At 40.9% G+C, this 26,513-nt stretch overlaps 1 protein-coding gene across 4 annotated transcripts in view; it reads left to right on the top strand.

The window, feature by feature from the left end:
• The window catches only part of TBL1X (transducin beta like 1 X-linked), a 141,248-nt gene that overhangs the window by 61,547 nt on the left and 53,188 nt on the right, over nt 1-26,513 (top strand). For all 4 annotated transcript variants that reach the window (XM_082220119.1, XM_082220118.1, XM_082220120.1 and 1 more), the window contains one exon: nt 17,040-17,147. The gene's annotated coding sequence lies outside the window, so the exon portion shown is untranslated. The remainder of the gene's footprint in view (nt 1-17,039; nt 17,148-26,513) is intronic.

The following is a 26,513-nucleotide window of genomic DNA, read 5'->3' as shown; positions in this document are numbered from 1 at the left end:
CCGCCACTAATTTATTTGCTGTTCAACCCCAAGCAAGTTTATCCGTATCAGAATCTGAACTTGAAACTTGTTAAGAACACAAGAATCTGAATAAGCACAAATGTCCTCTTTTTATGTCAAACTGGCAACCTAGCAAGCATCAGTGCATCTCCAGCACAAGCAGCTCATTATCCAAGAGTTGGACATGTGGAATTGCAAGCTATAAATCTACTAGAGGAGGAAGTAGGATGTCTGCGGCTAATTTGGAAAATGTAAAAGGTCAATTGACTTTCTGAGATTCAAAAAGAAATCCAGCGTGCTCATACTAAAGTGAGGACTTCTTAATGTTGTCTTTGGAGTGTAAAATAAAGATTTGCACTAGCCTACTTTGCCTAGAAAGCTTGAGGGTTGACTGATCTGAGTACTTTGATGCTGAGATATCTCAGGCGCTGGACGATGTCAAGGAACTAAATTAGAGTGGTCATGTGGCCAAGGTTACAGTGTTTGAAGGTGCCACCTCATTCAAAGGGCTATGAGGTTCAAGTCCAGGTTAAAGAAGGCAGAACTGTGGTGAAGGTTGAAACTGCCTATCAGCAGTTATCACTTGGGCAGCAGAGTGAGTAGGCAGACAGGCTCACTTGGTCACAGTCTTCCCCACTATGGTGAGATGCATTGTATTTCTTTTTAACTTTATAGTAATTATTTTGAATGGTGCATCTAAACACATAAATCAGCATGCACATATTTTATACAGCTCCATGCTCTCTTTGGGGGTGTTTGCTTTTCCTCTCCCTCCCCCTTTTGTTTTTGTTTTGTGATGCATCTGTGGCCACATTAAACTACATGTTGGGAGGCAAATAATGGAATGGGGAAATGCCTCTTTGACTGAAGAATGCAAAGCAACAGAATTTTAAAAGCTCAAACTTGTGGGCATTCAGTGGGACAGTTTTCTGGCAAGATGTGCTACTTTTCCACATGGAGGGACCTTTTAAATGGGTTTTTTGGTTAATGACCATCTTAAGTGCTGTCTCCTGAAGAGCTACAAAAGGAGGTTAACTTTATTCACATGAAGAAATGCAAGGAAAGAGGAACACATGTCTGAGAAGTCTCCTTGAGCAGGGAAATCAACCAACCAGTTTTTGTTGTAAGTTTGGGGGGCAGTGAGGCAGGGGAGGCAAAGGGGAGCCTGTACATACAATCTAGCAAATAGCAAATTAACAATCCACAACTGAGTCAACAAGACTTCCAAATAGTTTACCAAATAAGGGCTTGGACTTTCAGTAGGTTCTTCAGCCTGCTTACCAGAAGGCCATTGTGGCTTTGTGTGTCAAAGATTGGGACCTGAAAGGAACAGGGCAGAGCTGCTGTGCTCAGGCAATAATTCATAGAGAATTATCTTTTTGATCTAGAAGGTACCATTACATATACGTATGTTCATGAGCTCACTGGCACCAAACAATGCGTTCAGATGTGATGTCAGGTCAAAACAGATTAGTCTAACACAGGGATGGGAAACCTGTGCCCTTCAGATGTTGGACTCCCAACTGGCTATGATACTATGGCTTACTGATTTCATGAAACGTGGTTTCTCCTTTCTTACGTATGACCCATATAAATATCTGAAAACATACCTAAAAAACGAATACTACAGATGGACGGATGTGTATCCCAAATCTGTATTTGAATTGCAGAATTCAGTTCTAGAGATGAGTCCATCTGTTGCAGTTTGCTGCTTATTTGGGGAGCCAGGAATTTTTGTGGTGCCACATTACTTCTTTCTGAGCAGGTCAATGAAGAGGAAAGGTGCATGTTTTCTGGCTCACAAGAGTAGTTCACTTTTGGATGGTATCCTTAAGCAGAACTGTTTTGTGCTGGACCATGCATTTATGTTACACTGCACCCTGTATTCATGATGCCGGAAGAACAGCAGCAAGTCTAAAGTCATTTTTACAAGGATAATCATCCAAAGCCACAGAGCATTTCAGAATTATTGGAGGAGAATGATGAATATCTGCTTGTCTTGGCCTTAGGCTTTCATATGTTGCAAATGAATGGTAGTGATAGCCTGTGCATTTTACAGATTTTCTTTAAAAAACAAATGTATAAAAATAAATCAAGGCAGGCAGTTTGGAAATACTTAAAGATTACAAGGGAGAAAGAGCTCACAGGTGTCTTTCATTGACACTTGCCGTCTGCTATGGTAAAGTAATAACAAATTTTATACTAACAGATAGGTAGCCGTGTTGGTCTGCCATAGTCAAAATAAAAAAATTCCTTCCAGTAGCACCTTAAAGACCAACTAAGTTAGTTCTTAGTATGAGCTTTCGTGTGCATGCACACTTCTTCAGATACACATCTGAAGTGTGCATGCACACGAAAGCTCATACCAAGAAGTAACTTAGTTGGTCTTTAAGGTGCTACTGGAAGGAATTTTTAAATTTTATACTGTAAACCTAGAAAATAAAAATACTGAAAAAATACTGAATGCTGAAAAAATTGAATGTGCCAGGCATCCTGTGCCCATGTGTTTGGTCATGTTGTTTGGTTGCCTGATTGTCATCTTCCAAAGCGACTACTGTATTCCGAACTTAAAAATGGAAAGCGTAATGCTGGTGGTCAACAAAAGAGGTTTAAAGACTCTCTCAAGGCAAATGTAAATAAAAAATATTATGAACACTGACAACTGGGAAACAGTGGCCTGTGAACGCTCTAGTTGGAGAACAGCCTTTACCAAAGGTGTCATGGGCTTGCAATTCTGGTTGCATTGCTAGAGTAGTATCATTGCAGTTTTAGGTTCTATAATGTTGCACTGATATAACCACATTCTAGCAGATATTAATTAATTCAAGGTACTTAATAGCATGTGGGATGCGGGTGGTGCTGTGGGTTAAACCACAGAGCCTAGGACTTGCCGATCAGAAGGTTGGCGGTTCGAATCCCCACGATGGGGTGAGCTCCCATTGCTCGGTCCCCGCTCCTGCCAACCTAGCAGTTCGAAAGCACATCAAAATAGGTACAAAGCAAGTAGATAAATAGGTACCGCTCCGGCAGGAAGGTAAACGGCGTTTCCGTGCACTGCTCTGGTTCGCCAGAAGCGGCTTAGTCATGCTGGCCACATGACCCGGAAACTGTATGCAGGCTCCCTCGGCCAATAAAGTGAGATGAGCACCGCAACCCCAGAGTCGGCCACGACTGGACCTAATGATCAGGGGTCCCTTTACCTTTACCTTACTTAATAGAATAACTTTTGAAAGAACCAAAAGCCGAATTAATGATAGATATCTGCAAATGATCCACCAGAGTTCAGATACTGTCCATTATGCAATTAGCTACATATGTTTATGTCTTGTTGGTAACACTTATAGACTGTATCTGCTTTGCTCAGTGAGGCTGCTTTTATTGGCTGCATCTCTTACAAAGGGCTTTTAAGATGGCAGGGAAGGCTGTTGTTCTGGGCATTACACAATTTTCATCTAGATTAGTTTTGTGTTAACATTTTATTGGTTGCACTAAATCAAAGAAGTATATTTTCCAATGACTTCTTGTGGAATACTGGGGCAGAGGACCTTATTACAATTATTTTCTCATCCGGCATGACTCAAAAGCTGTCACAATTGCCCCAGCAGCTATGTCAGTGGATGGGCGTTGCTTCATAAAACAGTGCCCCTTCCTTTTGAAGCAAATTATGCCATGTGCAAAATCAAATGGGAGAGTCCTTTCAGGGTCATACTACTTCCGTCTGCAAATGGACATTAAAATATGAATATACAGTACAAAAATGAATCTGACTGGCATTCTGAAGTGACTTCCACAACTCTGCCTCATGATTTTGCAGAAGCTGTGGTTTAGAGATAAATGGCAGACTGACTCACACAGCTTGATTTCTGATAGTGGACATAGCCAAATCTCCAGTTGTAGATTCTCCACATGGGTTATTGATCTACCTCTGCCCTCACAACCATTCACAACAAAGTTCAGGGGTTAATTTGAAATTGCAGTGGACTTCACAGGCAGATGACAAAATGTGGACAGGCATAAAACAAACCTGACGTCTGAAACCACTTGAATTATAACTCTCAGAGCTCCTATGATTCCCAAGATGATATCAGTCAAGGCTGGGGGACCTGTGACTCTCCAGATTTATTGTATTTTATTTTTAAGACCCACCAACTCATAAGAAAATATAGTGACAGGTCATAATAAAAACATTAAAACGAAATGAAGTCATAAAATACAGAACAAATGACCAACAAGTGAATCTAATTAATGCTCTGACAATGCTTGGTGAAACAGAAGTGTTTTCAGCAGGTGATGAAACACACACACCTTTTAGCTATAGAAATATGGCAATGCATATTATTTGACTTTAAGGGGCTTGTCTATTCTATCCCAAAAAATGGTACAATGCCTATGTCCTCACTTGCTGTTTTGTGTGGTATTGTTTATCTGCTGAATCTCCCCATAGAAATTAAACAGTTTTTGTTATTTGAGAAAAGAGAGTGAGATACACATTTTTTATTAGACCATGTAAGCTTCAGTTACATTTCCCTGTACTACCTTTGAAAATACCATGTAAATTTTGTTGATTCTTAAAAGTCGCCCAGTTGTCTGTAGTGATGTAATGCAAAAGAGTTATGAATATCTTCGCTCAAAAATCAGGAAGTTGCTCCAACAGGGGGAAGAATTATAAAAACAGCATTGTTAGTCTTTAGCCAACCTCTCCCCCCCAAAAAAAACATTATGCCCCACATAAATAAAGTACAAACAGTACTTCCAATGTTTTTGATGCTCATTTTGAAAGCATTCATGATGCTCACTTTTATCCAACAGAGGTAGCATATTTTATAAATGGAATGTCATTCATTTGTTGGCAAAAGTCTACAGTATTGGCAAATAGGGGATTACGAACATTTGGGCAGATATTGGGGTTGCCAACATGGTGCTGGTGGAATTATTATTTTGATTTATTAAATCAAATCATTTGCCAGTTGTTTGAAAACAGTGTGCAATGCTAAGATCCAGATCATAAGCTGAACTGAGATGATGTGAGATATATAAACGCTAGCGGGACCTGCAACAGAATGTTGCCATGTGGATTTCTTGTGTTCAGGATTCCTTCCAGCTGCACCACACTAGCTGTTTAGCTGTATGCGGTGCCTGTTGCCCCGATACTACCCTTCTGTGAAAAACCAATTACAGTATGGTTATGTTTAAATTCTGTGAATAAAACAATGCTGCTAAAAGGAATCCGTTTGCTTAATCCACTATGAAGTTTTGCTGAGAAATCCGAACCCCTTGTGAATCAAACCTGGTATGTCAGCTGCTATGTGATGATATGAAAATATCATTTCTTCAGTTCTTTACAAAATTTAGCGTTTTTCAAAATTTAGCATACAGACTCAGCAGTTGTTAAAACCATTTTTAAAACATTTATTGCACTGCAGTATTGGTTGGAAAAATAAAATGGGGCGGTGGGGAAAACTAAATCAGAATTTGGTTAGCAGCTTACTATTTACATTTCCCTTTCTTTGCATTCTGAACTTGAAGATCAACTCACCTTTTAGCAGGTAGGGGCTTTCACCATGTGAAATTTTTAGAATGTGTTTGCTTCACCACATTTTTTGAAGTCAACATGGTCTTTCCCTGTTCATGACAAAGATGGCGCAGTGCCCTGTGGGGCCGCTTAGATACTACATGCTCTCCCCATGTGTTGTGGCACCTGCTCCCACATTGTTTGGTCCATGTTGCATTGGTAGCATCTGCAGAGAAGGAATCACATGGGTCAGGCAGATGACAGGATTCCTTCCCATGACATTACTGAGCTAGCAACACCATTTGCAGATATTACCAATGTCAGCTGGGAGCAGAGCACTGCAAAAGTAACATGCGAGTCAGGTCTTATAACTGGCACACTTTTGGAATACTTGTTTTTCATAGTGGCTTACCACATGATAAAAGCAGCTGCAACTTCTTTGCCAAATGTCAAGTTATTAATATGGCTTGTTACAGGTTGATAGACCCCCCATGCGGATGTTGCAATTCCTAGGTTCTGTTTTACAATTAGTTTGTCAGGGCGAAAAGTTTGCTAATTTATTCTGTATTGAATTCGCTTGCTGGTGGAGGTTTTAATAAACCACACCCATACTTTTGAGCTTCTGCCATTTTATAAGCTAAGACAGAAAGGTAAAAATATATAATGGGGCTTTGGACTGCGGTCACTTAATCTGTGGACAGGAATCAACATACAGTGGTACCTCTGGTTACGTACTTAATTCGTTCTGGAGGTCCGTTCTTAACCTGAAACAGTTCTTAACCTGAAGCACCACTTTAGCCAATGGGGCTTCCCGCTGCTGCCGCACTGCTGGAGCACGATTTCTGTTCTCATCCTGAAGCAAAGTTCTTAACCCGCGGTACTATTTCTGGGTTAGCGGAGTCTGTAACCTGAAGCGTCTGTAACCTGAAGCGTATGTAACCCGGGGTACCACTGTATACACTTTTCAGAAGAGAGTGCCCCCAGCCTTCTGGAAAACAGGACACCCAGCACCACACAAATCCATGACCTGGAGGCCTAATTTCCATTGTAATTTTTGGGCAAGTAAGAAACAGCAGAGTCCTTTCTGAACATTGGGCGAGACTCCTCCAGTTTCTGACCTTTTCCATACCTTGCAGAAATAACAGATGATTCACCTTTACAGAGGATAATGGGGGAAGGGAACTGTGGCCACGCCACACAACAATTGGCTGACTGGCAAGCTGAGCTAACATTTGTGTACCCCTGTCTGTGAAGAAAATGACTTTCTGTAAGCACACACACATTATGGATAAGTGGTCCCCCACCCCCTATGAATACATTTATCTAACCTATCATGCCGTATTGCACTTTCTTGTATGGGATAAAGTTCTCTTTCCCCACGTTTTTCTATTCCTACCTCCAAAGACGAAGGCACCCAGCCAGCACGTGACATGAGTTATATGAAAATTCTTTCTAACCTGTTGGAAAAAGGAATTGAGCCATATCCATGGAACCCATCTGTGTCGTTATTTTTAACTATGCTATATTGAACATGAATTGAACTCAAGGTTAAACCACAAAGGAAATACTCTTTCAGTCTCTGTTTCTATTAATACAGCGTGGTACACCTATGTAGGTCTTATTTTGCTGCCACTCTGGTTTATATTCCATAGGAAACATACTGCCTGTGGTTCAGGTTCAGTTCAGGTTGTTGTCTTAAATCTGTTTGAAACCAGTTTTCTGGTCCATCTGCTCTTTGAATTAACTTGGGGCTGTTCATGTGAGGCATTTTCCCATCATGCCACCCGTCCTAACAGTTCCTAGGTATGGCATCAGAAAAGGAAGAGTGCTGCTTGAACTGAAGCACATGGATATATCAGTGGCTATTTCCATTATTGAGTGAATTCACATGTTGATGGATCACTCCATACTGTTCTCCACATGATCATGTGCAATAAATGGAATAAGCGGCTAAGAGAAAAACCCTGTATGGACTGGCCATAACATCATCATGGTTTATGTGTGCCTGAAATTAGAATCTCCTAGAGACCAGGCCAGCCAGAAGTTCTCCTTTAATTCAGGTGATATTTTTCGTTGATCTACAATTGGAAAAGCTACCGTAACAGCACTGAAACTGAGCAATAGCAATTCTTTTCATTGGGCTTGTGGCTAGAACAAAGCTAGCGATAAGTAATAAAGCTTTTAGTGTAAAATGCATTCCATTTTTTTTCTGCAACTCACCGCTATCAAGGCCAAATATACGCTGTTGTCTGATAATAGGTGTTACATAACTCCACCTCCCCGCCTGCCACTTGATTCCTTTGTAGAGTTTGCCACAGACCTAGCAGACATATCCATGGTGAACAATACATCATTATGTTAACAGTTACATGCTGCCAAGTGCAAGATGGCTTTCTGACCTACATGTAATGGTTCCAGCAAAAGAAGTATACTCACTATGCCTAGTGGTCCATTTTTCTGCACATAAAAAGTCCTGCATCCACATGGTCTTGTTGTCAACCATGGTATTAAACACACAGGATTTATTTTCTGCACTATACACATAAAATGGATCTGTTTTGTGTAAATCATTAGTTATGGTTACCTTCAAAAAGTGGTTATACTTCAAAAAGTGAAAATCCTGAAAGAAAAGTTGTTGAGCATTTTTTTGGCAAAGTTGTTGAGATTTCATTTTGGGCAAAGTTGTTGAGTTGTAATTACATTTTGGGCTGCCATACACATGAATTTCCCCAGACATTTTAACTGATTTTTGACAATTCCGCCCAGACGCTATTATCAGCGGACAAATCCTAGATATGTCCGGGATATTTTCCGGACGTATGGCAGCCATACATTAGTATATATTAAGCAAGAAATTGTTTTCTGGTTTAAATATCCAGAATAGTTCTGTTCCTGACAAGCTATGCTGTCAACGAAAAAAGGTAGGGGTGTGACTGAGCGTGTATATTCCTTTTCCTTTCTGTTTACCTGCTCTCAATGATGCAGTTGTTTTTAAAAATAATAATAATGGCAAGCTGGCATTTTGACTACAGCAGTATTAATGGAATAGGGTCCCTGTTACCAATGATTCAGTCATCTGTCAGCCTGATAAATGGATTAGTGTAAGAGGTATTCCAGCGGGGAAATGTAGCCCATAGGGCTTCCAGCTAATTATATTTAAGTTGTTTAGTACTGCTGGGAAACAGCATCCAGGCAATTGCTGAAAGCTTTGATGCAACGTGCCCCATTAGAGTTTGTGTTCAGAAACTCATTATCCTTTCAGGCTTGTGCTGGATGGATTCTAGGAAGCTGACATGAAATGGAGAGCAGCAATAAATAGCCAAGAAGACATTTTAATTCAGCTTCTGATCCATTTTCCTGATTCAGCAACTATTGGCGTGTATGATTTGTATGCCATGCCTGCATTCGAGGGACAACTATGCTTTTACTTGGTGTGGTATCTTTACAGATCTTTTTACGCTATCATGCATCCAGATAATAATGTGATTTGATCTTTCCAAATCAGAATTTAGATCAGGAGAGTGCTATGCATTCCGGGGATCCCAGGTGGCACCAAGAGCACAAAGTGCCTTTCTTAAGTTATCTGTGTCTGATCGCTTGATTGCAATTGTCTCCTAAGTGCCTGACCTCGCAGCCATTATCTGAGCCTTATGACTTCAGAGTTTCACTAACTCTGGTGTGCTCCTTGTGGGGCTGCCCTTTAAAACCACTCAGAAGTTAACAGCTGTTTCTAGATGCAGCTGTCAGTGGTAGCCGCAGAGAGCATATTACACTAGATATCAAATGTCAGCGTTTGCTTTCGGATGCAATTCACTTTATTTACCCCTATCCTCATTGTGTGGGCATTGCATCTTGCTGGCTCTCTAACTTTCAGATAGCCATGCCAGTTTAATCTTATGGGTATGTTTCCTCGCCCCCACCCTCCATGGCTTGCTTAATCTTGCCTATCCTGGTATGGATACAAGTCATTTTTAATGTGATGGACTGATAGGTGTTTCTAAAAAGATGCTGTATACAGTGGTACCTCAGGTTACATACGCTTCAGGTTACATACGCTTCAGGTTACAGACTCCGCTAACCCAGAAATAGTGCTTCAGGTTAAGAACTTTGCTTCAGGATGAGAACAGAAATCGTGCTCCTGCGGCGCGGCGGCAGCAGGAGGCCCCATTAGCTAAAGCGGTGCTTCAGGTTAAGAATAGTTTCAGGTTAAGAACGGACCTCCGGAATGAATTAAGTACTTAACCCGAGTTACCACTGTATTGGGCATATGCCAGGCACTCATGACAGTAAGAGGGTCGATAACGGAAAAACATACCACGTAGGAGGTGTTCCTATTACATTTGACTTATTTCCACACAGTGTGGTTGTGAACTTGCTGTTGCCTCAGTTCTCCAGTCAACCTAGTGATTTATCCTTCCCAAGAACAGGCCATGGGCAGATAGTCAGTCAGAGGAAAGGTCATCTATGAGAAATTTGTTTTTCTTGCATTCCATAGGGACATAAGAAGCTGTCTTACACCAGATCACTATTATCTATATGACGGGCAGTTTTTCTCCAGGGCTTCAGACAAGGGACATCCCTAGCCTTAGCTGGACATGCCAGGGATCAAACCAGGGGCCATTGCATGCAAAACAAATGTTCTACCATTTGCGGCCCTTCCTTCCTTCCTTCCTTCCTTCCTTCCTTCCTTCCTTCCTTCCTTCTTTATTTTCTGTGCCCTTCCCTCTTTGCTTTTACTGTCTCCATCAGGCATGGGCAAACTCAGCCCTCCAGATGTTTTGGGACTACAACTCCCATCATCCCTGACCACTGGTCCTGTTAGCTAGGGATGATGGGAATTGTAGTCCCAAAACATCTGAAGGGCAATGTTTGCCTATGCCTGGTCTACATTACTAATTCTTTACTTCCTTTATGAGAAAGTCAGCTTTCTATGTACCATTTATTATGGTTTCCCTGCTTTCCTAGCTTTCCTGTTGTGGCTACTTCTGCTAGTGGGGTACCATATTTTGGGGGATTCACTACAGCTAAGCTATGTGCTGTTCCCATAAGAACCCTAACCCTGATGCTCTAGAACTCATAATCTCAATCTCTCAAGACACACTATAACCCCCTCCCCTCAAATATCCTGCGTTGGTAGTGTATCTGAAACTGGAGCAAAACCTTCCCATTATTTGTACTGATTTGCTTTCGGGTTGTTTGATTGACATATAGGATGACGCACTGGGAGCTGCCTTATACCAAGTCATATCCTTGGTCCATCTAGCTGAGCACTGACTGAAAGAGGCTGTCCAGGGCTTCAGGCAAGAGACATTCCCAGCCCTGGTGATGCTGCAGATAGAATCTGGGGCCTTCTGCATGCAAACCAGATGCGGTGCAACTGAGCTACAGCCTTTTCCTTTATTGCATTTCTATTGTCCATGTTTAACAGAATATTGTCTTTATTGATTCATTGCGGGCTATGGAAGTTTCTTTACTCGTAATAATAATTTTATTTTTTGTAAACCCACCCACCCCCATCAGACTTGGTTGCCCCAGCCACTCTGGGTAGCTTCCAACAAATATATATATAAACACAACATAATAAAACTTCTCTATACAGGGCTGCCTTCAGATGTCTTCTAAAAGTTATATAGTTCCTTATATTCTTGATATCTGATGGGAGGGTGTTCCTGTGGCAAACTGCTTTATGTCCTTTAGAGAGAGAGAAAATATTAGCTATAAGAAAGAATGAATAAATACAGTGGTGCCCCGCAAGACGAATGCCTCGCAAGACGGAAAACTCGCTAGACGAAAGAGTTTTCCATTTTGGAGGTGCTTCGCAAAACGAATCTCCTATGGGCTTGCTTCGCAAGATGAAAATGTCTTGCGAGTTCCTGCGGGGTTTTTTTTTCCTTTCCCCCCCTTTTTCTAAGCCGCTTATCAGCTGATCCGATAAGCCGCTAAAAGCCGCTAATAGTGCCAATCCGCTAATCCATCAATGGGCTTGCTTCGCAAGACGAAAAAATCGCTAGACGAAGAGAATCACAGAACGGATTCTTTTCGTCTTGCAAGGCACCACTGTATTAAAAATGTGATCCTCTTTCTATCTATATACAGCTGCAGAGCTACCAAAAATACCTGTGGATTGCTTGGTACACACCATCTCTTAGTTTTACAGACTTTTTCTTTCTTACTTACAGTGTAGTCCTCTGCAGAAATAGGTGCACTTAAGTTCATGGAAATCAATCGGTCACCAGACTTCTGCCAGCTTGGTTAGCAGATGGGATCGAGTTTCTATAATTACTGTGGATATTGTCTGCATCCATTGAGGAAGAAAAGAAGACTAGAATAAGAAAGGGCAGAGAATGGCGCATTTATGCAATATTCATGAGCACATTAATTTCCCCCTTCAATATTGCATGCGCACTGTCTGTGTGAATTCTCTACATATTTTCCCAACTGTGAGCTGAGTATCAAGAAACAAACTAGGTTGCATTTGTAGCTGTAAATATATACATTATTTTATTCTGATCTGTATGGCTCTCTAAAAAGCAAGTGTGAGCAAATCTTGGGCCCAAGCAATCTCTCAATAAAACAGATGCATCCTCTGCTCCAGGCCTGATGTCAGCACTCTGCATTCTTGTGGTCCATGTGTCCCAGTGGTGATGCCTACGTTAGTTTGCCCACTTGGCATTTTCCTCCAAACATTGATACCTATATATACTGCTGGCTTGGGCCTATGGCAGCAAGGCCACTGGCTTCAAAACAAGGCTTTTTACTGTGGGAGCCTGTACTACCTGATGCCCAGATGACAGTGGGTTTGCTGATAATAGCAAATTGTCCAGGGCTAGCGTAAAGTGTGGTATGTTGAGGCAAGAAAAATCCACAGTAAACACTCATGGGGTCTGAACTGGCAGTGACTGCCTAGGTATGAGGGTTGTAGTGTGTCTACTTGAAGATGATGTTGATCCATTGAGTTGCTGCTGTGGGAAAAAGGCAAATTCTGTTCTAGGAATCGTTACAAGGGAAGTGCCAATAGCATAATGTTATTATACAAATCTTGGTGAATACTGTGTATCGTTCTGGTCTCCACACCTCAGAATGTTTGTTGTAGAACTCTGAAATGGTCTGTAAAGGTCCATCAAAATTATTGAGGGGCTGGAGCTTCTCTGCGAGGAAAGGTTTGGGGGCTTTTTTTTTTTTAGTTTAGAAAAATGGTGAGCAAGGCAGGACTTGATAGATAAATATAGGAATCTGCATGGTGGCGGGGAAAGTGGATAGAGAGAAACTTTTCTCCTTCTCTAGAACTTGGGGCTTTCAAGTTGGAAGCTTCAGGGAAAGCTAAAGAACAGATTTCACACAACGCATAGTTCAACTGTGGAATGTGGTGCCACAATATGTATTGATGCCCACCAACTAAGATGACTGTAAAAGAGGGTTGGATAGATTAATGGAGGATAAAAAAAGGAAAGGTGAAAGACCCCTGGATAGTTAAGTCCAGTCAAAGGCAACTGGGGTTGCGGCGCTCATCTTGCTTCAGGTCGAGGGAGCCGGCGTTTGTCCACAGACAGCTTTTCAGGTTGTGTGGCTAGCATGACTAAACTTCTTCTGGCACAACGGAACACTGTAACGGAGACCAGAGTGCACGGAAATACCGTTTATCTTCTGGACGCAGCGGTACCTATTTATCTACTTGCACTGGTGGGTGTGCTTTCAAACTGCTAGGTTGGCAGGAACTGGAACAGAGCAATGGGAGCTCACCTCGTTGTGGGGATTCATAGCTCTGACCTTCTGATTGGCAAACCCAAGAGGCTTGTGGTTTAGACCACAGAGCCACCTGCATCCCTTTAATGGAGGATGCTTACCATGATGACTACATTTAGTCTAAATATAGTTGGAGACAGTCAGTTTCTGAATACCAGCTGCTGGAAAGCACAGGAGGAGAGTGTGCTGATGCGCTCAGGTCTTTCCTGTAGGCTTCCCACAGGGACCTGTTGCAAACAGCAACATTATCAGAAACGGAAAAAGAAAAAGTGATGTTGGGAAAAGACTGAAAAGCAGGAATGTAAACAGAAGCTTTGTGTGCTAACTTCGAGAAAATGGCCCTTCACCCACACAGCAGAGAAAGAAGCAGAGGTGAGGGTAAGAGAAGGAGAAATATAAAAGAACAGTAGAGTTGTAGCATCTCCATAAAGGTGGCAATGATAAACAGATAACGGGGGCCATAAGAAGAACAACAAGGGGAAGGGGGCTTGTTGCTGCTCCGTAAGTAATTCGTATTGAAGTAAGATTCAAAAATGAAATCACTTCAGTGATAAAACAATAACTGAAAACCTAAAAAAAGGCATTAAATATAAAGAGCATAAGTATAAAGGCTGTGCCAAAGGCCGAGTCATCTTCTAAGAAGCACAGATAAAACACCTGATGATTTAGCTACAAGAATATAATGGAAAATAACAAAGGATTCTCATTTGAATTAAAACAGGAGGCATGGGGGGAACAGATTGGAAGTGGCCTAGAACAGAACTGGTAGAAATAAGACATGGAAAAAGAATAAAAAGGTCAATAGCTGCCCCTTCTCCCCAAAAAGAAGAGAGGTGGTAATATTATTTTTTTAAAAAAGAGCACTGACTTAAAGGGAAAGAACTGGAAGAAAGAGTGTGCAGTACAAACGGGAGAATCGATGGGCCAATAGATTTTTTTTTTTTTTAAAGTGGGAACAAGATCAAGGGAACAGGTGATTTCGTATCTGGTAAAGTAACTGGAGAAAAAGAAGGCGCGTCAGATGGTAGGGTAGCACACACTGGTTTCTGGCCTCCGGCTGGTGTTGAAGTTATCCAGGCAGGATGGAATAGGCTGCTGCTGGAGCAAAGGTGTCGAAGTCACCAATACATTTCTTTATGAGGTAATATTTAGCCTGCTAAATTTAGCAGGAAAATGCAGTGTGAGTGGAAACTGGTACAGATACCATGCAGATTTTATCCTGGTTGGTAATGAGTTTGTAGATGGTTACTGGAAGCAGCCATCGCAATGCCATGTGTTCTTGGATGGAAAATCACAATGCAGCTGTGTAATGCTTTGCTCACAGATCTCTTTGTGTGCCTGTCTTCTGGCCTCAAAACATCTTTCTTTCTATTTCTTCTTTTGGAAAACATCGTGGCCTCATTTTTTTTCAGCTTCACGGCATGTTTGTGGATGAAAACGCTGCTGTTTGCTACAGACGGTGATATTCGTGGAAGAATTGGAGGTTATCCTTTGGGGAACGTTTGTGAATATTAAAGCTGTTCATCGTTTCGAAAGAATACAAAACATTCGTTTTATGAATTTTGCAAATTGGCACACCTCTGCCTGTTTTTAGGTTGGAGAGAGATATAGTGTGTGTGTGTGTGTGTGTGTGTGTGTGTGTGTGTGTTTCTCCGACTAAACTGAAAATGTCCCAGTTAGCATTAAATCACCTGTGCTGGTGGTTAATGTTCTGAGGGCCCTTCCCTTCCAGGGATGGGCAGCCTGCAGAAAATGCTCTCTATCCGCCCATCTGATTGCTACCTTATTCCCTAATAACTACTTCTGTGTGCCATGATTCAGCTCCTAGGTTTGTATGATCACAAGACATCTTCATGATTTGTTGTATTATCTAGTACTGTACATTTGAAGTGTTTCCAGAATGGCAATTATGGTTTTTTCCAGTTGGCAATGGAAGGAAATATAAAAGGTTAATGATGTTCTACTTATGTAGAAGGAGTTGTTGCTTTGTTGTTCCCTCCGAGAATGCTCACACTTATGGGACCAAAATGGACAAAAAGGGAGGTCTCAGCAGATGGCTGGGAAACACTGAGGTTTGCAGAAGTGTGGAAAGTCTTCAAGGGGGGGGGGATAAACAAAAAACACTCTAATGATTTCCTCACGTGCTCAGCTGTGCACAAAACACTGACTTGCTGTTAAAAGAGGAGAAATGGAAAGTCAAGGGGAAGCGGGAAAGGAATATTTAAAAAGGAAGGTGTAGATATAAAAGGGGTAGAAAGACATAGCCAATTGCTATAGGTAATTTCCTGGTTCTCTGGCTTTTTGTTTCTTTTTCAACTTCCTCAGCCTCACACATGCGTACCAGGGATACTCTACCACATTTTACTGTAATAATGCACATGCATAGTCCACATGCATGTGGAGTGATTATTTATTTATTTTTAAAGCAATTTAAATAAAATAATAAGCTGTTGTGAGCTTTTTTCAGACAATTAAACATGCAGCCACACAATACCTGGCAGATAACCCAGCTGCATCGAACAATTATATTTTTTCTATTTTTGTTGTTTTTAATAACTTTTTTAAAAAAGATAAAATGCTCTAAAAATAAAAAAGTAATAGAGACTGACTTATTCATAGTATTTACTCTGAGATGTGAACTTATTTTTTATGCCTCAGTGCACACTTGGAACTGAGCCCCGTTAAATTCAGTGGGACTCAACTTTCCTGCAGACAGGCATAGGATTGTACTGCAAGGTTTCTGCACATGTGACTTTAAGACACTTTCAGCAAACCCTTACATTAAAATAAAAACATTTCATAATGGTGGCATTGAAACTATTATTCAGTGATCAGTTTAATTTCACAAAATATGACAATAGCTTGAAGAAGTTGGGTTGGTTGCAGGCATCCTTTTTAGCTTCTTTTTATTGGTCCTTTTTTGTTGCTATTCCAGTCTAAATTTTAAGATTAGTGTGGGAAAACCGATGGAGAGTTATGACTACATTCGTAGCCCACCTTTCTTCCATCATGGAACTCAAGGCAGTATACATGGGGTTTGGTGTAGTCTCCCATCCAGACACTGATTAGACCCCCGACCTGCTTAGCTTCAGCAAATGGCTGCATTATTTGTTCTCAGACCACACTTGGTCTTATACTGAGTCAGATCACCGATCCATCAATTCCAGAACTTTCCACTCCCAGCAGCATTTGGATACAGATTATTCCTAAATTTGATACGTTTGTTTCTCTCAACTGGAAAACCTGGGGATTTAATGTAGGGACTTTTTGGACTATAATATTGAGCTGTGGCAGTTTCATCTTAGATATGAGCTATGGAGCGCCTGCACATACTGGGGTAATAAAAGAAGCCCTGGGCTACATCAGAGGTACCAACACTGTAGTTTCTGTCCACTCTAGTAATGCCCTAGTTTCCTGGAGAAGTAACGCTGGTGTAGTAGGGAGCTATCCCAGCCAGGACTCAGAAGGAGTAAGCTATACTTCTCAGCTTTACCCAGGTGATGTGGAGCTCAGCTGTTCTCCAACAGCTTCTACGCACCTAGTGTGATATAAGAAAGGGACCAGAGTGATCGGGCGTGTCTCACAACTTCTCTATGTTCAAGTGTTTGCATAGCAGTAGCCATGATGCCTCTTTTTAGCAGAACATAAGAATGTACTAGGTTATCCCTTAGTTAGGCAATAACATGATGTTGGCGATGGGTAATAAACAGGAGCAGGGGACATGCATGGTCTTATCTTTCTATACAAACTTGATCTCATTAACCATGGCATCCTCTCATTCTAGATTTCTCCATTGTCGAATGTAGAGATCTCCATGGTAACTCAAACCCCCAACCTCTTCTCAGCAGCCTGCAAGAAGCAGTTTTCAACAGCTCAGAGGTCTCACGACCAGGTAATTCAAACAATTAAAGAACTGGATATCTATTGGAAATAAAGTAATTTCTACATCTATTCCGTAATAAATGAAACATAGCATTTTGATTCCTTATCTAAGTGTTTTACAAATGCTAGATTATAACAATTGCCATTTCTGAGATTATTAGAAAAACAGAAGTCACCATAATTCTTTTTAAGTGGTAAGACTAGTGGAGCTGAATAGTTATATTACTGGGATAATCACAAATATTCCACCAATAAATGTTATTGTCTTGCATCTCCTGCAGCATGGTTGGTGTTAAATTATTGTCACAGTAACCTTCTTACGATACGATACGATACAATACGATACAATACAATACAATACAATACAATACAATACAATACAATACAATACAATGCAATGCAATACAATACAATACAATACAATACAATACAATACGAGAATAATTGGGTGCACTCTTCCCACCTTGGATCAAATCTATGGTTCCAGGTGCAGAGATAGAGCAGGATATTACACACCCCGGAAATGATCTCTCTCAGCTTCTGCCTTCTGGAAGAAGGCACAGGGTTATAAAGACTAGGACTAGCCGCCTGAGAAACAGTTTCTACCCAAATGCGATTTTGGTTTTAAACGTATGGGAATATATTGTATTTAAAAATGGGGTATCAGAGTTTTTAGGGGGCTAACCATGTTGGGATAGCTGGGATAGCAGGCTTGTTGGGTTTTGAACGTTTTATGTAGATTTTTGAATTTCGTTGTTCTGTATGGGACAATGACAATAAAGATTATAATACTCCAGAAAATAAATAGGAAACATGTTTTTCATGGTGCCTAGGAAATAGCACAGTTCAAGTGAAGTTATGGTTCCTGGTTTACCTATGCATCAACCAGATTTCGATGTTTGTTGTCAAATCTGCCTTTAGACCATAACATTAAGTGGGATTTTCCTGTGTTAACAAGGTAATTCAACTGAAGCCTAAATTAGCTTACACTTTCTTTTTCTTCAGTTAAATGCCTTGTTAAAAAACAGATTGATTTATATAATATGATAAATACCATGTTCTGGTACAATAAATGGGGTGGGGTGGGATAATATTCTAAGTTGCTTTGATCAGAAGATGCCTAGAGAAATTTATAACATATGACATATGAAAGATTGCTGTTTACCATGTCACAGAGAGATAATGGAGAGATAATTTGCATTTGTGTTCTCCTCCTCAGTTCAAAGTAGGTTATTAAACATTAACAAAAAAAACCTTCTGAAAGCTATCCAGGTTCATAAAACTTTCTGCTATTTTGCTAGTTTACTGTATGCTACTTTCAGTACTGATCCAGTACTGAGTCACATGGCAAATGATTTTCTTGACTAACAAGCTAGCATGACATTTATAATAATGAATATGCATGGCCCTCAAGGCAGAGAACCTGAACTCTGCAGCGCTACTGAATCAGTAAGCTCAGAATCACTTCAGTGGGTGTAGAGTCAAGTTGCAGGATCCCAAACAGGTGCCATTTGGGGATCTGTACCCTTTAAACAACACTATAGACTTGTACACAGGACTTTGTTTTCTAAGTCATTGTGTAGCAGGGAATGCTTATTTATTGATTGCATTTTTAACCCTGGTGATATGCTCTTTAGATGAAAATTATGTATATTGACCCGTTTTATTCTTTGGATGTTTAGTCACCTTAAGAACTCTCTATATTTTCTTAAAAACAAAAAGCTACCTCAAGTCAAGTTCACTTCTAAAAGTTGTTGGACAAGTAATATTTATTTATTTTAATTTTACATGCTTCCTTTTGACCTATTAAAAAGATTAAACAATCATTTTGAAACAATAAATATAACCAGATGATGATGATACAGAAAAACATCAGCAACAGACAAAAAGCAATAAAACGGGTAACATAATAAAAACAATAAACTGACATAATAAAAGCCATAGATTAGCAACAGAAGCAGTAAGATATTAAAAATGGAAAAGAACAGCAGACCATGAACCAATAATTAGAAGACTTGTAAACCGGATGCCTTTAACTTGGTGCCTGTATATCAATAACTTGAAGTGTCTTTCTTACATGTCTGAAGAAGGCATTCCATAAATGGAGTTTGATCACTGAAAGTTCTTATCTCCAGTGGCACTTTGCTTAACCACTGAGGGTGGCTGACTACACATGAAGAGGGGCCTCCTTTGGAGATCAAATATCGCACTAACCCTCTCTGTAATGAGAAAACAAGTCCCCATGTCAGTATATTTGTGAAAAACTATTCCGTCTTCCATGAACCAATGAGACCCAATGCAATGCCATCACAAGAAGTTTGAGAGTTGATGTTGTGCAATTGGGAGCAGCTGCACTGGGGGATTGTGCAGTGCCTTTCGCATGCATTGGATTCACTTGCTGCACTGTTCTAAAAATGAGGGCCCCCACTAACAGAATGGCAGTCACTCTCTGTGTTTGCTCTGTTGGAACTACTCAATAAAACAGCAGTAGCTTCACTATACAAAAATAAAATGTCACAGTGTCGTCGTTTTGTTCCTTTTAACCATCAGATAGTTTCGTTCTCGATTTCAGACTTCTTGTGGTTCACATTTTTCATAACACTGTTTCAATAGCTGCCCAGCACACCCATGTTCAAGTAGGCACTTGGAATATAAATAATGTTTGCTCACCAGCTATATATTTTTTTTCTATATTGCGTTCCCAGACCAACAAGAGTAACTACAGATGAGTCACTGTGTCTTAATATCTTCATTATATAATACCCCACGATCAAGGCTTAGTTTAATATGCCAGATGCCAAATTCCAAATGTTAAACTTGTCTGGAAGTTATGGTTTTGGCATTTACCTCAGGGCATGCTGGCTTTACCCTGCAACAGTTGCATCTCCCTCATGCTACTTCACATTGCTGTACTGCAATCACCTATAGGTAAATTCTCCTTTATGTACGTGTTTCAAATATCGTTTTGAGGTTGAGACTCTCAGAGAGGAGTAGGACTACTTCCCACCCCCACCCCCAAAACCCACAGACTTCAATGGAAGCTGAATTGGCTAGAGCTGTAAAACATGTTCCCTGAGGAGAATGTAATTGGCAGATTAGCTGTGGCAGGCTTTGCTAGATAGAAGGCCCCCGCGTCAAATGGTTTAATGCCCATCTAGGGCTGTACAAAGATCTTGCCAGGGTCCTGGAACCAACAAGTTTGCCATTTAGTTCATTGGAAAGGTCTCAGTGTTCTAAGTCTTTTTTTCTTTTTCTTTTACAAAGAATTTTCCCTCTAATTTAACTGTAGCATCATCATCATAAGAAGAAGAAAACATTATAGTGAAATCATAGTGATCTCTATTTGATCAGACCTCATATTCATCATACCTGGTGATATCATGCATTCGTTTTGCACTTACTGATGGATAACCTGTACAATTGGTCCCTAAGAAGTGCCATTTCAAAAGCCAAACTGGAAATGGTGCAAATATTGAGTTGAATACCTTGTCACCTTGCGATGTGGCAAATGCACGACAGCGTGCTTGCTTAGTAAATATAAATACTTTGTAAAATACTGTGATACAGGCACAGTTGCTCTTTGCCCCCCCAACCCACCTGTGATAGGGATTGTTCTGTCCTAGCTACTAACATTTTCTGTTACTGTGTCGTGAAAATGTTTGTCCTGTCTCATTCTTTGTCGCTTCAGTGTTCAGCCACCATTTCCAAGCTTTTTCTTTATGGAAGCAATTGTTAGTATCTTGTCTTATTGTGAGCATCATAAATAGTGAATGTGTATTAATTTATATTTTATAATATAGTTTGGCTTCAATATAAATATTGAACATTTATTCAAAATTTATTATAAATATTGAATGTAAATATTTACTGTTACTAGTAAAACCATTGTGTGTGTGTGGGTTATATCCAAAATTATATACAAAGTAGATCCATTAATAAATAGGCACAGGCAAACTCAGCCCTCCAGATGTTTTGGCACTACAATTCCCATCATCCCTGACTACTGGTCCTGTTAGCTAGGGATGATGGGAGTTGTAATCCCAAAACATCTGGAGGGCCGAGTTTGCCTATGCCTGCTTTAAGTCACTGGTTTCAGTGGATCTACGCTGAGAATGACCAGTTCAAACATTAGATGTCACGACTTATCTCAAGGTTCTGCCTTGTTTCCTATGCTTTTTAATATCTACATGAAACCAATAGGTGAGGTCATCCAGAAGTTTGGTCTGAGGTGTCAACAGCATGTAGGTGACACACAGCTCTATCTTGTTCCCATTGACTTGTCCTGGGGAGACAGTAGAAGTAATAAACTGGAGTCAATTCACATTAGGTGGATAGGCGTTAAGAGGCTGAAACTTACCGTAATTCAGACAAACCAGAGGCCCTGTTAGTCAAGAACACTGGCAATTCGGATGTGGTGGTTCAACCTATTCTGGATGGGATTGCACTTGCCTTGAAGGAATGGGTTCGTTGCTTGGGAATTTTGCATTCCCTGGATGCTCAGGTGGTGGTGGTGGTGGTAGGAGTGTTTTATTATTATCATTAGCAGTGCAAATACACTAGCAGTGCCATTAGCAAATACACTAGCAGTGCCATTTATTAAAGAAGGCAAATTTGGCTTCAGTCAGTCATTCTTTGGTTACTTCCAGACTGTATTGTTGCAATGTAGTCTGAGTGGGGCTACTGTTTGAACACAGCTCGGTAGTGGCGCCCACCCTGTGGAACACCCTCCCTTCAGATGTGAAGGAAATAAGCAGTTATCCTATCTTTAAAAGACATCTGAAGGCAGCCTTGTTTAGGGAAGTTTTTAATATTTAATACTGTACTGTTTTTAACACTTGATTGGGAGCCGCCCAGAGTGGCTGGGGAGACTCAGCCAGATGGGCGGGATATAAATAATAAATTATTATTATTATTATTAGCCCAAAAGCTTCAGTTGGTCCAAAATATGGTGACCAGATGTTTGTCTATAGTTGTTGCAGGTCAGAGCTTATTACTTGGGTCTTATTTTGGCTCTGCTGGCTTTGATGTGTTGCTTCTAGCCTATAAAGCCCCAAGCTTAGGGCCGGGTCATCTTAGGGACCGCTTGCTCCCATATAAGCCTGCCCAGGAATTGAGATCCTGGTCACCTTGCTGTTGGTGCCATTGTGGAATATCTGACAGGGTCTCTTCAGCGGTAGTGTGGCAACTGTGAAATACTCGCCCAATTCAAATTGCCAGGTTCCCTTATTGTGACTCTTTTGCCAGAAATTACCTTATTTTTTAAAAAATGTATCTGCGTGAGAAATTGAGGCAAAAAGTCTAACACTTAATGGTGTCTGTTTAGGCAAGAGGAATCTGGGTCAATGTTATCTCCTGCACCACTCACCAAGCCTCTGATTAGACTTTTTTTGGGTAGAGCAAGAGTTGTGCACTGCAGAAGAGAGGGAGTGGAAAATACCTGAGCATGCAGTGCATATAAATCTGGATGCAGGAAACCCTGTTTTGGTTGTTTGTTTGTTTCCCAATCTCCTTCCTCTGCCCACCTGCAATTCTCCTGTATATTTTGCACTCAGTAATGAGAGGCTCAGTTCAGAGATCAATCCATCTGATTATCTAGTTCTTGATCCCTTTGCCCAGAGCATGTCTGCCACCCGCCGTGCTAATTAACAGGTGACACAGTTAGGTTTAAAGGCAAAGAGGACAGCTGTATCTTTATGCTTTCCCCTTACTCTGCAGCTGTCATAAAAGACACACAAGATTCCTCAAGGCCGCATGGCAGATTGAGGATATCAAGGGCAGTTGATATTAACTGTGCCAGTACATATGGGTTAAATGTTTCTAATCGTCCCAAATACTGTATGACATATGGGTTAGCAGAATATTTTTTAAAGCTGTGCTTACATCGTAACATTATTGGTAAATTATATTATTGTATGCTGTACTTTCTTGGCACGAGATGAGATGGTGAAGACTGGAGCAGGCTTTGCAGTTTGGTGCGACTTATAATGGTATTCCATTTATTGCTAACAATGAAAAGATAATAAGAGTTAAGCGCTTGCTTTCTGCCTGACATTTGCTTTGCATTTTGGTTACAGCTGCTTTGCGTTTCCTTATTTTGAAGGAGACATGATGCTTTAATTTTTAACTGGATCCATTAACAAATGCATTGAAGTCTAATATGAACCTGACAGGCTCTCAGTTCTGAGGAAAACAGATCACATGATTGTGGTGATTCCCTTGAGCAGGGTGTATGTGTGTTCTTTAGTGGGTTTACGTTGGCTGTTTCTGAAGCTGTTGTGATGATAGAACCTGTAGGAGAGACGGGACACGAATGATAATGTAGTGAAAGGAAGGGTGGAGGATTGGTGCCCGAAGTGGGGGGCTTTTGGAAGTTGTGAAAAGAAGTGAAATGGTTATACCAGACACAGTTATGTACACCTGAAATGGAATAATTGCAGATCCAGCCAACATCCCACTGCACTCTGAGCACAATATATGATTGATATGTTTTCCAAAGACAGTTATCGAGGTGTAGTGCACTCGCAAAGGGAAGGACTTAAAAGGGGTGTGTTTGTGATTTACCTGTTCAAATTTTTAAAGTTTGAAGAGCAGTTTATTAAGCCTTTCCATATCAAACAAAAATAAGCCAAGAAACAATAAAAACTTGGAGCATAAATACCTACACATTTGCTTACATCAGCAATTAAAGAACAGAAAAACTCCTACAAATATTCAATCCACGAATCTCTGCAAGTATACAACCCACAAATATACAATACAAAGTAGAGCAATCAGGGAATCGTCATAGAAGTAATCAGCTAGTCAAGCATAAAGAGAAAGGGGGAAATTCAGCCAGCCTGTAATATCACACCATAAAGCTGCATGGGTTGATGTAGGAAGGCAATCATACCCCTTCACTGACTTAATAGAACAAAATCATTTCTCATAAACATATTTTGTTCTCCTTGGATTAGGGTATGTTGACGAGTACATTTTCCCATAAGGGCCATTTTCTTCTCAATTCGATATGCACAGGGACCTGTTTCTCCCTTGACTTCTACCTGAACCCATGACAGTTCTCCCTTTCAAGTACTCTATTGGGCTGTTTTTCATTGCCACCCCACCCCCAAGTTTCAAAACTCAAAAGTAAAGGGGAGATGGCCTAGGGAACATTTGCAGAGAAGTATGGGTGTTAAGCGGGACGCGGGTGGCACTGTGGTCTAAACCAGTGTTCCCCAACCTTGGGCCTCCAGCTGTTTTGGGACTACAATTCCCATCATCTTGCTAGCGAGGGATGATGGGAGTTGTAGTCCAAAAACAGCTGAAGGCCCAAGGTTGGGGAACACTGGTCTAAACCACTGAGCCTTTGGCTTGCCAATCAAAAGGTCGGCAGTTCGAATCCCTGCAACGGGGTGAGCTCCTGTTGCTCGGTCCCACCTCCTGTTAACCTAGCAGTTCAAAAGCACGCCTGGCGGGAAGGTAAACGGCGTTTCCGTGCGCTGCTCTGGTGTCGGTGTTCCGTTGCACCAGAAGCAACTTAGTCATGCTGGCCACATGACCCGGAAAAACTGTCTGTGGACAAACGCCGGCTCCCTCGGCCTGCAAAGCAAGATGAGCGTAGCAACCCCAGAGTTGTTTGCGACTGGACTTAACTGTCAGGGGTCCCTTTACCCTTATGGGTGTTAAGCGTGCTACTCACTTGCCATAAGTTTGCGCTCCACATTCCTGTTGCTTCAGTATATGAAGGTTTCTTAACACACCTTTTCCAAGGTAACATGGTTGTGAGTTCACCCCTTTTTATGCATAATAATAATAATAATACCCCAGCCACTCTGGGCGACTTTCAGCATATATAAAAACATAATGAAACATTAAAAACAAATTGTGAACTCAAGGGTGCAGTTCATAATACTTAAAAGGGCTTATATCTGCAAGACTATTTACGCTAATATCACATTAAGATTGCATGGACTCTCCTTGCTCTACCCTTGACGTGCTGGATGCTATGGTGGCCCTAATCCAGGAAGTCTTTTTTTTTTTTAGCTTTAAATTTGTCAGCTTTAGTTGCTTTGTAAACCAGATAATTAAAGTATGCGGGCTCAGTTCATAAGTGTATGTGAATAGGTTATTGCATGAATGTAGCTACTGTAATTTCCACATATCCGTCCACTAGGAACACTGTCTAAAGCCAGCTTCACAAATAATTGTGTTCTTAGTGCCGCTAATCTTCCTTGTTTATTTTAACTTGAATCGTTTTAAGTCCTAAAGCTATTTTCATATTTCCTTTTCCCCTTGCTCTTGATTACTTAGGATAATGTGTAAATAATTTTTTTTTAAAAAAACTTTTAAAGCTCAGGGTTTAATTTTTTTAAAGAAAAGAAAAAAGGCTCACTGAAGTTCTTGTGTCTTAGAAAAGTAGGTCACGAAGTAGAATACAACACAATCACACTAATTAAGAGGGCTGTTGTTGTTTTTTCTCAGCAAAGTGCCATGAAGAAAAGATCAATACAGCAAAAACCCTTTTCACTGTGGAGCCAAGGGAATTGGAAAAGATCCACTTGTGCTTTCAGACCTTAAATGCTGGAGGCTGATGTCATTAAGAAAACCAGCTGAGGACTGAAAAGTAAACCAAGCAAACTAATAGGTTTTAAGTGTAGGAGGGGGAAAGGGGGGGGGAGGTGTATACCAGTAATATCTATGGCAGCGTTTCTCAATTCGCTGACAGCTAAGGCACCCTATTTTTCTTAAGTAAATTGTACAGTGGTACCTCGGGTTACATACGCTTCAGGTTACAGACTCCACTAACCCAGAAATAGTGCTTCAGGTTAAGAACTTTGCTTCAGGATGAGAACAGAAATCGTGCTCCAGCGGCGTGGCAGCAGCAGGAGGCCCCATTAGCTAAAGTGGTGCTTCAGGTTAAGAACAGTTTCAGGTTAAGTACACGCCTCCGGAACGAATTAAGTACTTAACACGAGGTACCGCTGTACAGTGCAGTCCTACGCACGCTCAGCACTGCTTAAGTTGGTAGGACTTACTTCTGAGTAAACATGCATAGGATTGCCCTTAAGGCACACTCAGCTCTTCTATAAGCAACAAAAAGTTCACTTGAAGAGTGTGTAGATAGATGAACTATTTAACCTTTGATGAACCACCCAGTTTGAAGGAATATATCTCTTCCTTGTGGTACTTTCCCAATGTTTCTCCTGCCCCTCCCACCCTCTGCTTTCCCATCTGTGTATTGTATTGTATTTATGGGTCACCAATTCATATCTCCCTTCTACACCTCCACTGGCTACTCAAAGGCTGTCTTCCTAGGCAGATGTTGGTCTTAAATGGCAGGATACAAATCAATCATATCATACTTTGAGCAAACTTACATCACTTATCTGGGAAACAC

Source organism: Podarcis vaucheri, assembly GCF_965113315.1.
Source record: "Podarcis vaucheri genome assembly, chromosome: 4".
Taxonomy (NCBI): Eukaryota; Metazoa; Chordata; class Lepidosauria; order Squamata; family Lacertidae; genus Podarcis; species Podarcis vaucheri.
This window is presented reverse-complemented; position numbering and strand designations above follow the sequence as displayed.